We start from the raw sequence: 12,040 nt of genomic DNA, 5'->3' as shown, positions 1-12,040 counted from the left end.
AATTTGTTATTTAATCTTTCTGTAGAGATGAGCTCTTGCTATGTTGACCAGGCTTAAAATAAACAAATTTTAATTAATTTAAATATTTCTAACATTTTGGGCATTCATGAATACAGCTCCATCTATTGGGCATTCATGAAAACAGCTCCATCTATGTTGTGAGGTAATTTTTATAATATGGCAGTGTAAGTTTGAATAAGCATATTAAACAAGGCCTTAGGAGAAAAGTATAATATGCTTATTATAGATACATCACAAAAAAAAATGTCTGGGGTAATACCATTAATTATATTGAAATTAAACTTTGATTCACATGTAAATATAGGTCCTAAATTTGGATTAAATATGATAGATTGACCACAAATGTATTTCCTCTGCCTCTGGAAGTCTCGTTAGTCATACGTAAAATACTGGTTACAAATAGGATCAGGAGAGAAGGTTGACAGAGATGATTTTTAATAAATGCTGGGACATAAAAAGCACATAAAGGAGTGGTACATAACACAGAAGCACAACTTTGGTCCCTACAGAAAGTGACTGGAAGAGAAGCAAGCCAGTTTGTCTTGTAGAACTAAAGGCAGGCTGTGAACTTACCGTCAAATAGAACTTTGGAAAGTAGGGTAAAATATAAAACAAAAGCCAGCAATGTCAGAAAATTTGTGGTTAGAGCCCCAAGTCCAACTGTCCTCCCGTCTGATAAGAAACTTAGATGTGTGTTTTCTGGATATACCAAACCTGAGAATTTCTAGGTTCAGAAATACCAAGACTTAAACCTGAGATATAAAGAAAACTGTGCACCAAAAATAGAACTCCAACTTGCTTCCCTAACTCTGCTTTTGGAAAGCAAGTAGACATTCTTTTACTTCCCAGGCAGGAAAATTGGGAGATCCTTTCTCAGAAGAAACTGAACTGACTCGAGTAAAGATCCCCAGATAATACACTGAAGTCCCGCAAATGAAAAGCTAGTTTGGCTTCCAAAACCACACACTGAGTGCCACCAGTTAACAGAAGTCCTGCTTCCAAATAAAACCAGGGAACACCACACATTCGAGGGAAGCCTCCAACAAGAGAGATCAAAACAACAGAAAAAAAGGAATTCATGGACCAGTCAAAATTAGGAGCAAAACTTTAAAAGAAAACCTAAAAACACACTGAAAAAGATATACAATTCAATAGCAATATTAGAGTACAAAGTCACGGAAACTGAAAAATCGAAGGAGAAAAATTAAAAACCAATGCAGGTATACTGACCTAAGCAGCTGAGTGTCTGAATAACAAGACTGTCAGAAAAAAAGGAATAGAGAAAACACAAAAATTCTCAAGAAGAGATAGTCTTCAGACTTAGTAGCCTCAATAAAATGAAAAGATTCCCACCAAGCTGTTATTATGAAATTTCAGAAGCTCAGTGAGCGAGAAGCTTCTAAAAGCTTCCACAGGTACATAAAACCTGGTTATAAATAATATATCTCACAATGGCAATAGAGTCAAGAACAACACTGTAATGAGGGCACAATTGTGAAATATCTTCAGAATCCTAAAGTTTAGATTCAACCTAGAAGTTTACTCTCTATCAAAAAGGAGGGATTTTAAGACTAGCCAGATCCCTAAACATCTCTGGCCAGGAAAATGTGCTTAAGTACAACTAGAGAGGATAACAGGACAGCAGGAAACAGAATCTAGGACTCAGGTGATCCCACACAAGATGGCAGCTATGTGAGATCCCAAAAGACTTTAAGGAACTAGCACAGAAAAGCAGACATCGAGCATATCTAGGGAAAGCCACTCCATATTGAACTGGGATGACAAAATGTCAAAGACAGTTGCTCCCCCACCCACGGCAAAAAAAAAAAAAAAAAAAAAAATGGAACAGATGTGTTTTAGCAGATGGAAAGTATCTTTGAAAGGCATGGGATAAATGCTACAACACCTGGGGGAAAAACAGCTGTCATAAAACAGGCAAAAGAATATAGTCAGAAAATTAGCTTCATGCTAAAAAATAATGGATGTGAAAGCAAACAGACCAGCCAGGGGCTACTTACAGCATTTGGCTGAGTAAAGTAACGTAGGCTAGGAAGAAAGAGATGGTCCAGAAAAAGTGCAGAAATTCTCAGATTTCAGAACTCTTTCAGAGAAAGAATGAAGGACATATAATGCAGAGGCATAGTGAAAACACCATATGACTTAGCAGTGAATAGAATTTGCATAGTCATAATCATGTAAATATTACTGATTTAATTTAAAAGTGTGCTACAGTTGGAAGAAACAGAGGGAGAAAAATAAGGTCATGGTGTAGTGAGGAAGGTATGCTTTCACCTGCAATGACAAAGTCAATAGACAGTGCTGACAGCTATTCTATTTTTGTTATTTATTATTCTGTATTTGTTATTTTGTTCTTTGTTATTTCTTACCTATTCTATTTTTGTTATTTGATTAAAAATATGATTAAATATTTAAGACAGATCTTTATACCACAACCAGACTATTGAAATTTAACTTAATGTCAGAAACTCTTAAAAGGTGGACACACTAAGCTGCAGATTTTTCTCTGAATAAATTTGATACCTAGGAAAATACAAAAAGAGGTCCATGCTATTACCACTGAGTCCCCATTATAATTTAAAGGAATCAAGAGACATATTTTTATATCAAACTATCAATTTCTTAACTTTTTGACTGTTTACGTACATGATTTGTATAGTTGCTTTTTTTCTCTTGTACTAAGAATGAAAAAACATGGTCACTTCTGATACAAACACCATAAAATAAGAGTAGTAATGTCTTACTAAATACTCCTAAATGAGGAAAAATTCTATTTAAAAATACTTTCAACAATTTATATTTAAATTATCTGGCACGATAAATCTCATAAAGTAAAATCTAAAAACTTAGTTTTACTTTTTGACCTAGTTTACTTTTTGTTTCTATTACATACACATGAAAGAATCCTTGTGTACAGAAGAAAAGGGCAAAGAAAATGAGGCCAGATAAAAAAGTTAGCTAATAAAACAGTTTAACTGTTGCATATATGAGCCATGAGTATTTTCTCATTTACCAGAATCTAAGAGTTAACAGCTCTAAGAACTACTTTCTGGCCAGGCACATATCTCTAGATGCACCAAAATCCCTGTAAGCATCTCGAACCACACTTAGTGGTTATCTACTAATATGTCACTAAAAACAAAACAACTGGAAAGTAACCTATCTTAAATTTAAATTTTAAAACGACTATACAAACCCCAATTGGACATGGTGTCTGCAGCACAAAAAATCATTTTTTTTCTAAAAAAATAACAAAAAACAAAAAACAGGCCAGCATAATAAAAGCTCTAAGAGGAATTGGGTCATGGTTTGTTTCCTACACTGCCTCCACCTTTGATGGTGGAAAGGCCTTGCAGGCAAACATTCCTACCACTGAAGAGTGAGGGACATGGAATACCTTTTGTTTTACCTCTTCCATGCTCTCCATGTGGGAGAAGCCTACAGCTCTGGAAGGAACTGGGAAAAACAACTCTGATATGGTTTGGATATTCCCCCCCCCTCCAAATCTCATGTTAAAATGTGACCCTTAAATATTGGAGACAGGACCTAATGGGAGGTGTTTGGGTAATGGCGGTGGATTCCTTATGAATGGCTTGGTGCCATACCCATGGTAATAAGCAAATTCTCATTCTGGTAGTTAAAAAGAGTGTGACACCTTCCCTCTACCAGCCTCTCCCTCCCTCTCTCACCATGTGGAACCACGTCCTTCCCCTTTGCCTTCCATCATGATTGTAAGCTTGTTGAGGCCCTCACCAGAAGCAGATGTTGAAGCCATGTTTGTACAGCCTGAAGATCTATGAGCCGATTAAACCTATTTTTGTTATAAATTACCCAGCCTTAGGTACCTCTTTATAGTAATGCAAAAATGAACACAAATTCTAACCAGAAATACCCGACTCAGACAGGCAAAGTCTACTCAAACTACAAAAAGAAAGATGACAAATTCCTCTATTTTACTGTGCTGCATTACTTCCCATTTTATTATAGATCCTCACTTGTATTCTTGCTGCTTAAATCAAATGGAAAACTTGGCTGTGTATGGCTTTTTAGCAAACAAATGAGGATTTAACATAACATTAAGGAAAATAAGCAGAAGTAGGGCATGTTTAAAATTACATTACATGAGATGAAAAGGTTAATAACTTAAAAGTTTCGGGAAGCATAAACTTGGATGTGATAAACTCATGTGATCAGGAGACTGTGCAAGAGGAGGCCAAAATCACAGATTCAAACTCTGTTGATGAGTAACTATGTTTTTTTATTTGTTTAAATGGAAACCAAGCTGAAGCCTAAGTTCTATCTTTAAAATGTACTCTTTGGAGCAAGGGATAAAGATAAATCTATGACTCCTCCATCACATGACAAATTGTGTTGATAAAAAGATGGCAAAATGTGTAGACAAAAAGTTTACATGACTTCATTGACACAGTAACAATTAAGAAAAAGTATATAACACATTAAAATAAGACAAGTAAATATGTGAAAAGTTGAAGAAATCAAACCAATACGAGTTTCTAAATACTTTCTATAATACATCTGATCAAACAACAAGAGTTTTCACTCTTTTTCTTGGCAGAAAAGACAATGTTATCTCACCATCTGTTGGAGATTTTCTCAGGAATATTGTGCTTGCCTCTGGATGGTCAGAAGGGTTGGACTCCTATATCTATAGAGGGAGAGAAGAAAAAAAGATGTGATCATTTATAAAAATATATCAACTCATTTATTTGACTGCTGCATTTAGGCTGTTTACCTACCTCTACTTTTATTCTCATCCATTGAAATGAATGTAAAGACATAAGATGAAGCCAGGCAAGATGGCACATGCCTGTGGTCCCAGCTACTCAGGAGGCTGAGATGGGAAAATCCCTTGAGCCCAGGTCAGGAATTTGAGACCAGCATGGGTAACATAGTGAGACCCGTCTTTATTTAAAAAAAAAAAAAAAAAAAAAGAAAGCAAATAATTTGGGGATCAAGATGGCCGAATAGGAAAAGTTCCAGTCTCCAACTCCCAGCGCGAGTGACACAGAAGACAGGTGATTTCTGCATTTTCAACTGAGGTACTGGGTTCATCTCCCTAGGGAGTGCAGGACAGTGGGTGCTGGTCAGCTGCTGCAGCCCGACCAGCGAGAGCTGAAGCAGGGAGAGGCATTGCCTCACCTGGGAAGCTCAAGGGGAAAGGGAATCCCTTTTCCTAGACAGGGGAGCTGAGACACACAACACCTGGAAAATCGGGTAACTCCCACCCCAATACTGTGATCTACCAAGGATCTTAGCAAACGGGCACACTAGGAGATTATATCCCACACCTGGCCAGGAGGGTCCCATGCCCACGGAGCCTCCCTCATTGCTGGCACAGCAGTCTGCGATCTCGCAGCAAGGCAGCAGCAAGGCTAGGGGAGGGGCGCCCGCCATTGCTGAGGCTTAAGTAGATAAACAAAGCAGCTGGGAAGCTCCAACTGGGTGGAGCTCACAGCAGCTCAAGGAGTCCTGCCTGTCTCTGTAGACTACACCTCTGGGGACAGGGCACAGCTAAACAACAACAATAATAATAATAAAAAAAGCAGCTGAAACCTCTGCAGACGCAAATGACTCTGTCTGACAGATTTGAAGAGAGCAATGGATCTCCCAACACGGAGGTTGAGATCTGAGAACGGAGAGACTGCCTGCTCAAGTGGGTCCATGATCCCTGAGTAGCCTAACTGGGAGACATACCCCACTAGGGGCAGACCGACACCCCACACCTCACACGGTGGAGTATACCCCTGAGAGGAAGCTTCCAAAGCAAGAATCAGACAGGTACACTCGCTGTTCAGCAATATTCTATCTTCTGCAGCCTCTGCTGCTGATACCCAGGCAAACAGGGTCTGGAGTGGACCTCAAGCGATCTCCAACAGAACTACAGCTGAGGGTCCTGACTGTTAGAAGGAAAACTAACAAACAGGAAGAACACCCACACCAAAACCCTATCACTACGTCACCATCATCAAAGACCAGAGGCAGATAAAACCACAAAGATGGGGAAAAAGCAGGGCAGAAAAGCTGGAAATTCAAAAAATAAGACCAATATCCTTGATGAACATCGATGCAAAAATCCTCAGTAAAATACTGGCAAACTGAATCCAGCAGCACATCAGAAAGCTTATTCACCATGATCAAGTGGGCTTCATCCCTGAGATGCAAGTCTGGTTCAACATATGCAAATCAATAAATTTAACCCAGCATAAACAGAACCAAAGACAAAAACCACATGATTATCTCCATAGATTCAGAAAAGGCCTTTGACAAAATTCAACAGCCTTTCATGCTAAAAACTCTCAATAAATTTGGTATTGATGGAACATATCTCAAAATAATAAGAGCTATTTATGACAAACCCACAGCCAATATCATACCGAATGGGCAAAAACTGCAAAAATTCCCTTTGAAAACTGGCACAAGACAGGGATGCCCTCTCTCACCACTCCTATTCAACATAGTGTTGGAAGTTCTGGTTAGGGCAATCAGGCAAGAGAAAGAAATAAAGGGTATTCAGTTAGGAAAAGAAGAAGTCAAATTGTCCCTGTTTGCAGATGGCATGATTGTATATTTAGAAAACCCCGTTGTCTCAGCCCAAAATCTCCTTAAGCTGATAAGCAACTTCAGCAAAGTCTCAGGATACAAAATTAATGTGCAAAAATCACAAGCATTCTTATACACCAGTAACAGACACACAGAGAGCCAAATCATGAATGAACTCCCATTCACAATTGCTTCAAAGAGAATAAAATACCTAGGAATCCAACTTACAAGTGATGTAAAGGACCTCTTCAAGGAGAACTAGAAACCACTGCTCAGTGAAATAAAAGGACACAAAGAAATGGAAGAACATACCGTGCTCATGGATAGGAAGAATCAATATCGTGAAAATGGCCATACTGCCCAAGGTAATCTATAGATTTAATGCCATCCCCATCAAGCTACCAATGAGTTTCTTCACAGAATTGGAAAAAACTGCTTTAAAGTTCATATGGAACCAAAAAAGAGCCTGAATTCCCAAGATAATCCTAAGTCAAAAGAACAAAGCTGGAGGCATCACGCTACCTGACTTCAAACTATACTACAAGGCTACAGTAACCAAAACAGCATGGTACTGGTACCAAAACAGAGATATAGACCAATGGAACAGAACAGAGTCCTCAGAAATAATACTACACATCTACAGCCATCTGATATTTGACAAACCTCAGAAAAACAAGAAATGGGGAAAGGATTCCCTATTTAATAAATGGTGCTGGGAAAATTGGCTAGCCATAAGTAGAAAGCTCAAACTGGATCCTTTCCTTACTCCTTATATGAAAATTAATTCAAGATGGATTAGAGACTTAAATGTTAGACCTAATACCATAAAAACCCTAGAGGAAAAACCTAGGTAATACCATTCAGGACATAAGCATGGGCAAGGACTTCATGTCTAAACCACCAAAAGCAATGGCAACAAAAGCCAAAATTGACAAATGGGATCTAATTAAACTAAAGAGCTTCTGCACAGCAAAAGAAACTACCATCAGAGTGAACAGACAACCTACAGAATGGGAGAAAATTTTTGCAATCTACTCATCTGACAAAGTGCTAATATCCAAAACCTACAAAGAACTCAAACAAATTTACAAGAAAAAAAAAAAACCCCATCAAAAAGTGGGCAAAGAATATGAACAGGCAGTTCTCAAAAGAAGACATTCATACAGCTAACAGACACATGAAAAAATGTTCATCATCACTGGCCATCAGAGAAATGCAAATCAAACCCACAATGAGATACCATCTCACACCAGTTAGAATGGCAATCATTACAAAGTCAGGAAACAACAGGTGCTGGAGAGAATGTGGAGAAATAGGAACACTTTTACACTGTTGGTGGGATTGTAAACTAGTTCAACCATTATGGAAAACAGTATGGCGATTCTTCAAGGATCTAGAACTAGATGTACCATATGACCCAGCCACCCCATTACTGGGTATATACCCAAAGGATTCTAAATCATGCTGCTATAAAGACACATGCACACGTATGTTTATTGCGGCACTATTCACAATGGCAAAGACTTGGAATCAACCCAAATGTCCATCAGTGACAGACTGGATTAAGAAAATGTGGCACATATACACCATGGAATACTATGCAGCCATCAAAAAGGATGAGTTTGTGTCCTTTGTAGGGACATGGATGCAGCTGGAAACCATCATTCTCAGCAAACTATCACAAGAACAGAAAACCAAACACCGCATGTTCTCACTCATAGTTGGGAACTGAACAATGAGATCACTTGGACTCGGGAAGGGGAACATCATACACCGGGGCCTATCATGGGGATGGGGGAGGGGGGAGGGATTGCATTGGGAGTTATACCTGATGTAAATGACGAGTTGATGGGTGCTGACAAGTTGATGGGTGCAGCACAGCAACATGGCACAAGTATACATATGTAACAAACCTGCACGTTATGCACATGTACCCTAGAACTTAAAGTATAATAATAAAAAAAAATAAATTAACAAAATTTACTGTAAAAAAAAAACACGTAAATTTGCCTTTACATTGTGTAAAAATCGACTGCATAGAATAAAACAAGATGGCAGTATGTTTTAAAAGACAGGTCTATTTTATAGGCAAAATATAACTTAAAAGTATTCTGGAGTTTTTAAATTTTTTAAAAAGTAAATTCAGCATATCTGTCTCTTCCATGTCATTGTGAGGACTTAGAACCTTAGTTCTGTTGAGTAGCTCTCTTCCATAGTCACGTGAGATCTCTAAGTCTTCATTTCTTCATTAGCAAAACATATGGAGAATATGTATATAGACTTTATTTGTGTTGCAAAGGACCAAATGAGACATACATAAACTGTGCTGTAATCCTAAAGAATGACAATAAAGAGCCTTTTTTGGGCTCTCATCCAACACTACTCATCTATTAACTGGTGTGTAAAATCACTCAGAGGCTTTCTTTACACCACCAAGTGGAGTATGTTTCCACAAGTACTTACATGTTTTGTGTATAAAAGTATAATGAATTAATTCACATATTTGTTTATTCTATGATTATTAAATATCTTGAAAAGTGAGTATAGTACTCCAAGTTACAAAGTCACATTCATCATAAGTCTTAATCATCCTACCTCTGAAAAAAATAGCCCAACCAAAGTTTTGTGTGTGTGTGTGTGTTTTTCACTTTAAGTTCTGGGATACATGTGCAGAACGTGCAGGTTTGTTACATAAGTATACATGTCCCATGGTGGTTTGATGCACCGATCAAGCCATCATCGAGTTTTTAAGCCTCACATGCATCAGATATTTGTCCTAATGCTCTCACTCCCTTTTCCCTGCACCCCACAATGGGCCCCAGTGTGTGATGTTCTTTTCCTGTGTCCATGTGTTCTCGTTCTTTTTGCTTAGGGTTGTCTTGGCTACAAGGAGCCCAATCAAAGTTTAAATAGAAGAGCTATAAGACATTTCCTCTATAGTAATATCTCTGGCATTTAAAGAAAATCAAAGAGCCAATGGATTTAATATCTTTATGATACAATGTTTTCTATTTTGAAAAATTTTGTTTTTATTCAAGAACCATACTGTTACCCAGAATTCTTTTTACTTAGATTCATATCTTTGCAAAATTTTAGAGGCAAACCAACTCTTTTCTCTTTTCTACCCCCTCCCATCCCTCTGCCTCTCCCAGCAGTGTAGAGACTGAAAAACTCCAACTTTCTTATCTTTGAACAAGATGCTATTGTCAGGAGGGGGAAGGACAAAAGGGGAGATATGGCAACAAACACTCTTACACAGGCAAGCTCTGACATTTTAACCTTCAATCTTTATATTATATATTCAAACTCTACATTTACATTTTATGTCTTTTGAAAGTTTTGACCACAAACCATCCCTCCCCCCCGTTAGAACAAGGAGGTAAATAATGTCTGTTAAGTCACCAGAATAAATCTGCAGACACATTTTGTGTTAAAGTAGGAATTTTAAAGTAATCAGAGCCTCAGAGGTAAACTCTTTTGGGGGAACCCCCCCCACACACACACGCACTCATTTTTCTGTGGCCGTGGCCATGACATTTCACACCTTTCCCAATTATTTTAAGCACCCTCCATTTTCTTTCCTTCCGTGTTCAAATTAGTTAGAAGAAACTAAGCAACTTCTATCAAGGTGACTTAAAACAACCCATACAGTCTCTCCTATGGCAACCTGCATTCTGATTTTAAATAAGAAATCCCCAAATATTTCAGTATGAATTGTCCTGAGATTTAGCTACTTTAACAAAGCAAACAATTAGGCACTTACCTGGTTCCTTCACTTAGGTACCATTTGGATAGGTACAAAGAGAATGGGATGGGTACTGGAAAGTTGGGATATTTGAGTTTTTATTGAGAAAAGGAAGAGAATATTCCAAAGAAGCCTCAACAAAGTCCCACAGGTACTAAATAGAGCTACAGGCAAGAACAGCCATAAATAAATGGTCCCATGCCAGCCTGGGAGAATGAGACGAGGGAGAAAGAACTGGGAGTTTGGGAGGGAAGGAGAAAAGAAACTGACTGGATTCTGTGGGGAAAGACTAAGGGGTGGGAACACAAGGCAAAGCCAGCTTTTGTTCCTGGCCAGCCCTGGGAAAGCTGGCTACAGGCAGAAAGGAGCCTGAGGTTGGAGATGCCTCCCAGAGGACTCTGGTGACAGCAGCAGCCAGAAGTGTGCCAAGGGCAGATGGCACCCATCACCTCCTTACCTTCAGGCATCTTCCGTTCACAGATGTGGTGCACTTGGAGGCCCTCACCAGCTTCAAAAGTCACCTCACCAGGCTCTACAGCAGCAGCCACAGGCACTCCTGCTGTCATGTCGCTAGCTGCTGCCTCATAGATCGCAGACCCACAGGGACACACTGAGCCCTAGTGCTGGTCCAACTCAGGGCTGGTCCTGGGACACAAACAACAGGTCGGTATGTTTCCCATGGGGTGCCTCTACTCCTGTCACCACCTGTGCTTCTGCTCACAGCTTTGGCAACACACTCCCATTGCCCTAGGCCAAGACTATGCTGCACTTGCAGAGATGGTCTTGTCTGCTGCTCACCTGCTGACACTACAGCTCGGCTCCAGCCAGGGCTTGGGCCAATGCCCATACCCTGCCGCCTCCCATGAGTTGACTTGTCTGGGAGGGTGAAGACCAGCTGGTTTATTTTATAGGTTGTGAACCCAAAAAGCACTGAGAGACACAACTGCCTGAAGAGAGTACAGATGGAGCTCCTCCTCCTTCTGCAGTCACCTACAGACAGAAGCCCATTGGCCCAGGTGGGAGCCCAGGCTTGTGGCTCACAATGCCCCACCCCACACTTCACAATGCCCTCCCCGACAGCTCACAATGCCCCACCCTGGCTGCCCCACCTCCCCCACAGCTCAGAATGCCCCTGCCTGGGCTGCCTCACCCTGAGGCTTTTGATGCTGCTGCTCTCCTGGCCCCTTGTGCAGTGCCAGTTGGACTAAGGTTTTCATACATCACCAGCTTCCTGAGCTTTTTAGTCCTAAGAAAAGCACAAGGTGGTTCCTTATTTGAAGCCATCTTCCTCTATGAGTTCTATACAAAGCCTCAGTTAGTAGAGCGGGTCCCATTAGCAACCAAGTTGAGCAACTTTTGTTTGCTGACTGAATGTAGATACACCTGAATTGTTGACTGCTTTTGTAACTAAATACTCCTCTTCTGTCTTCCAATGAGTGGTCATTTTTGTCTGCAACTTGACCATAGCAGTCCCTGGGGCCCTAGCTATACTTTCAATAAGAGTTATGGCTGGCCGGGCGCGGTGGCTCAAGCCTGTAATCCTAGCACTTTGGGAGGCCGAGACTGGCGGATCATGAGGTCAGGAGATCGAGACCATCCTGGCTAACACAGTGAAACCCCGTCTCTAAAATACAAAAAAAATTAGCCGGGCGAGGTGGCGGGCGCCTGTACTCCCAGCTACTTGGGAGGCTGAGG

At 40.1% G+C, this 12,040-nt stretch overlaps 1 long non-coding RNA gene across 2 annotated transcripts in view; it reads right to left on the bottom strand.

Moving 5' to 3' along the window:
- LOC105463231 (uncharacterized) overlaps positions 1-11,345 on the bottom strand; it is a 55,446-nt gene extending 44,101 nt beyond the window's left edge. Inside the window, exons 1-3 of one of the 2 annotated variants that reach the window (XR_011608098.1) lie at positions 11,144-11,345; positions 10,803-10,990; positions 4,636-4,705 (exon numbers count right to left, since the gene is read on the bottom strand). This is a non-coding gene — a long non-coding RNA (uncharacterized lncRNA). Of the gene's footprint in view, positions 1-4,635; positions 4,706-10,802 lie in introns of both variants that reach the window. The other variant, XR_976210.3, reaches the window with a different exon arrangement.
- Between the last annotated feature and the right edge of the window lie 695 nt (positions 11,346-12,040).

This window comes from Macaca nemestrina, chromosome 9 (assembly GCF_043159975.1).
Source record: "Macaca nemestrina isolate mMacNem1 chromosome 9, mMacNem.hap1, whole genome shotgun sequence".
Taxonomy (NCBI): Eukaryota; Metazoa; Chordata; class Mammalia; order Primates; family Cercopithecidae; genus Macaca; species Macaca nemestrina.
The sequence above is the reverse complement of the archived record's forward strand: the minus strand, read 5'-3'. Positions and strand labels throughout refer to the sequence as shown.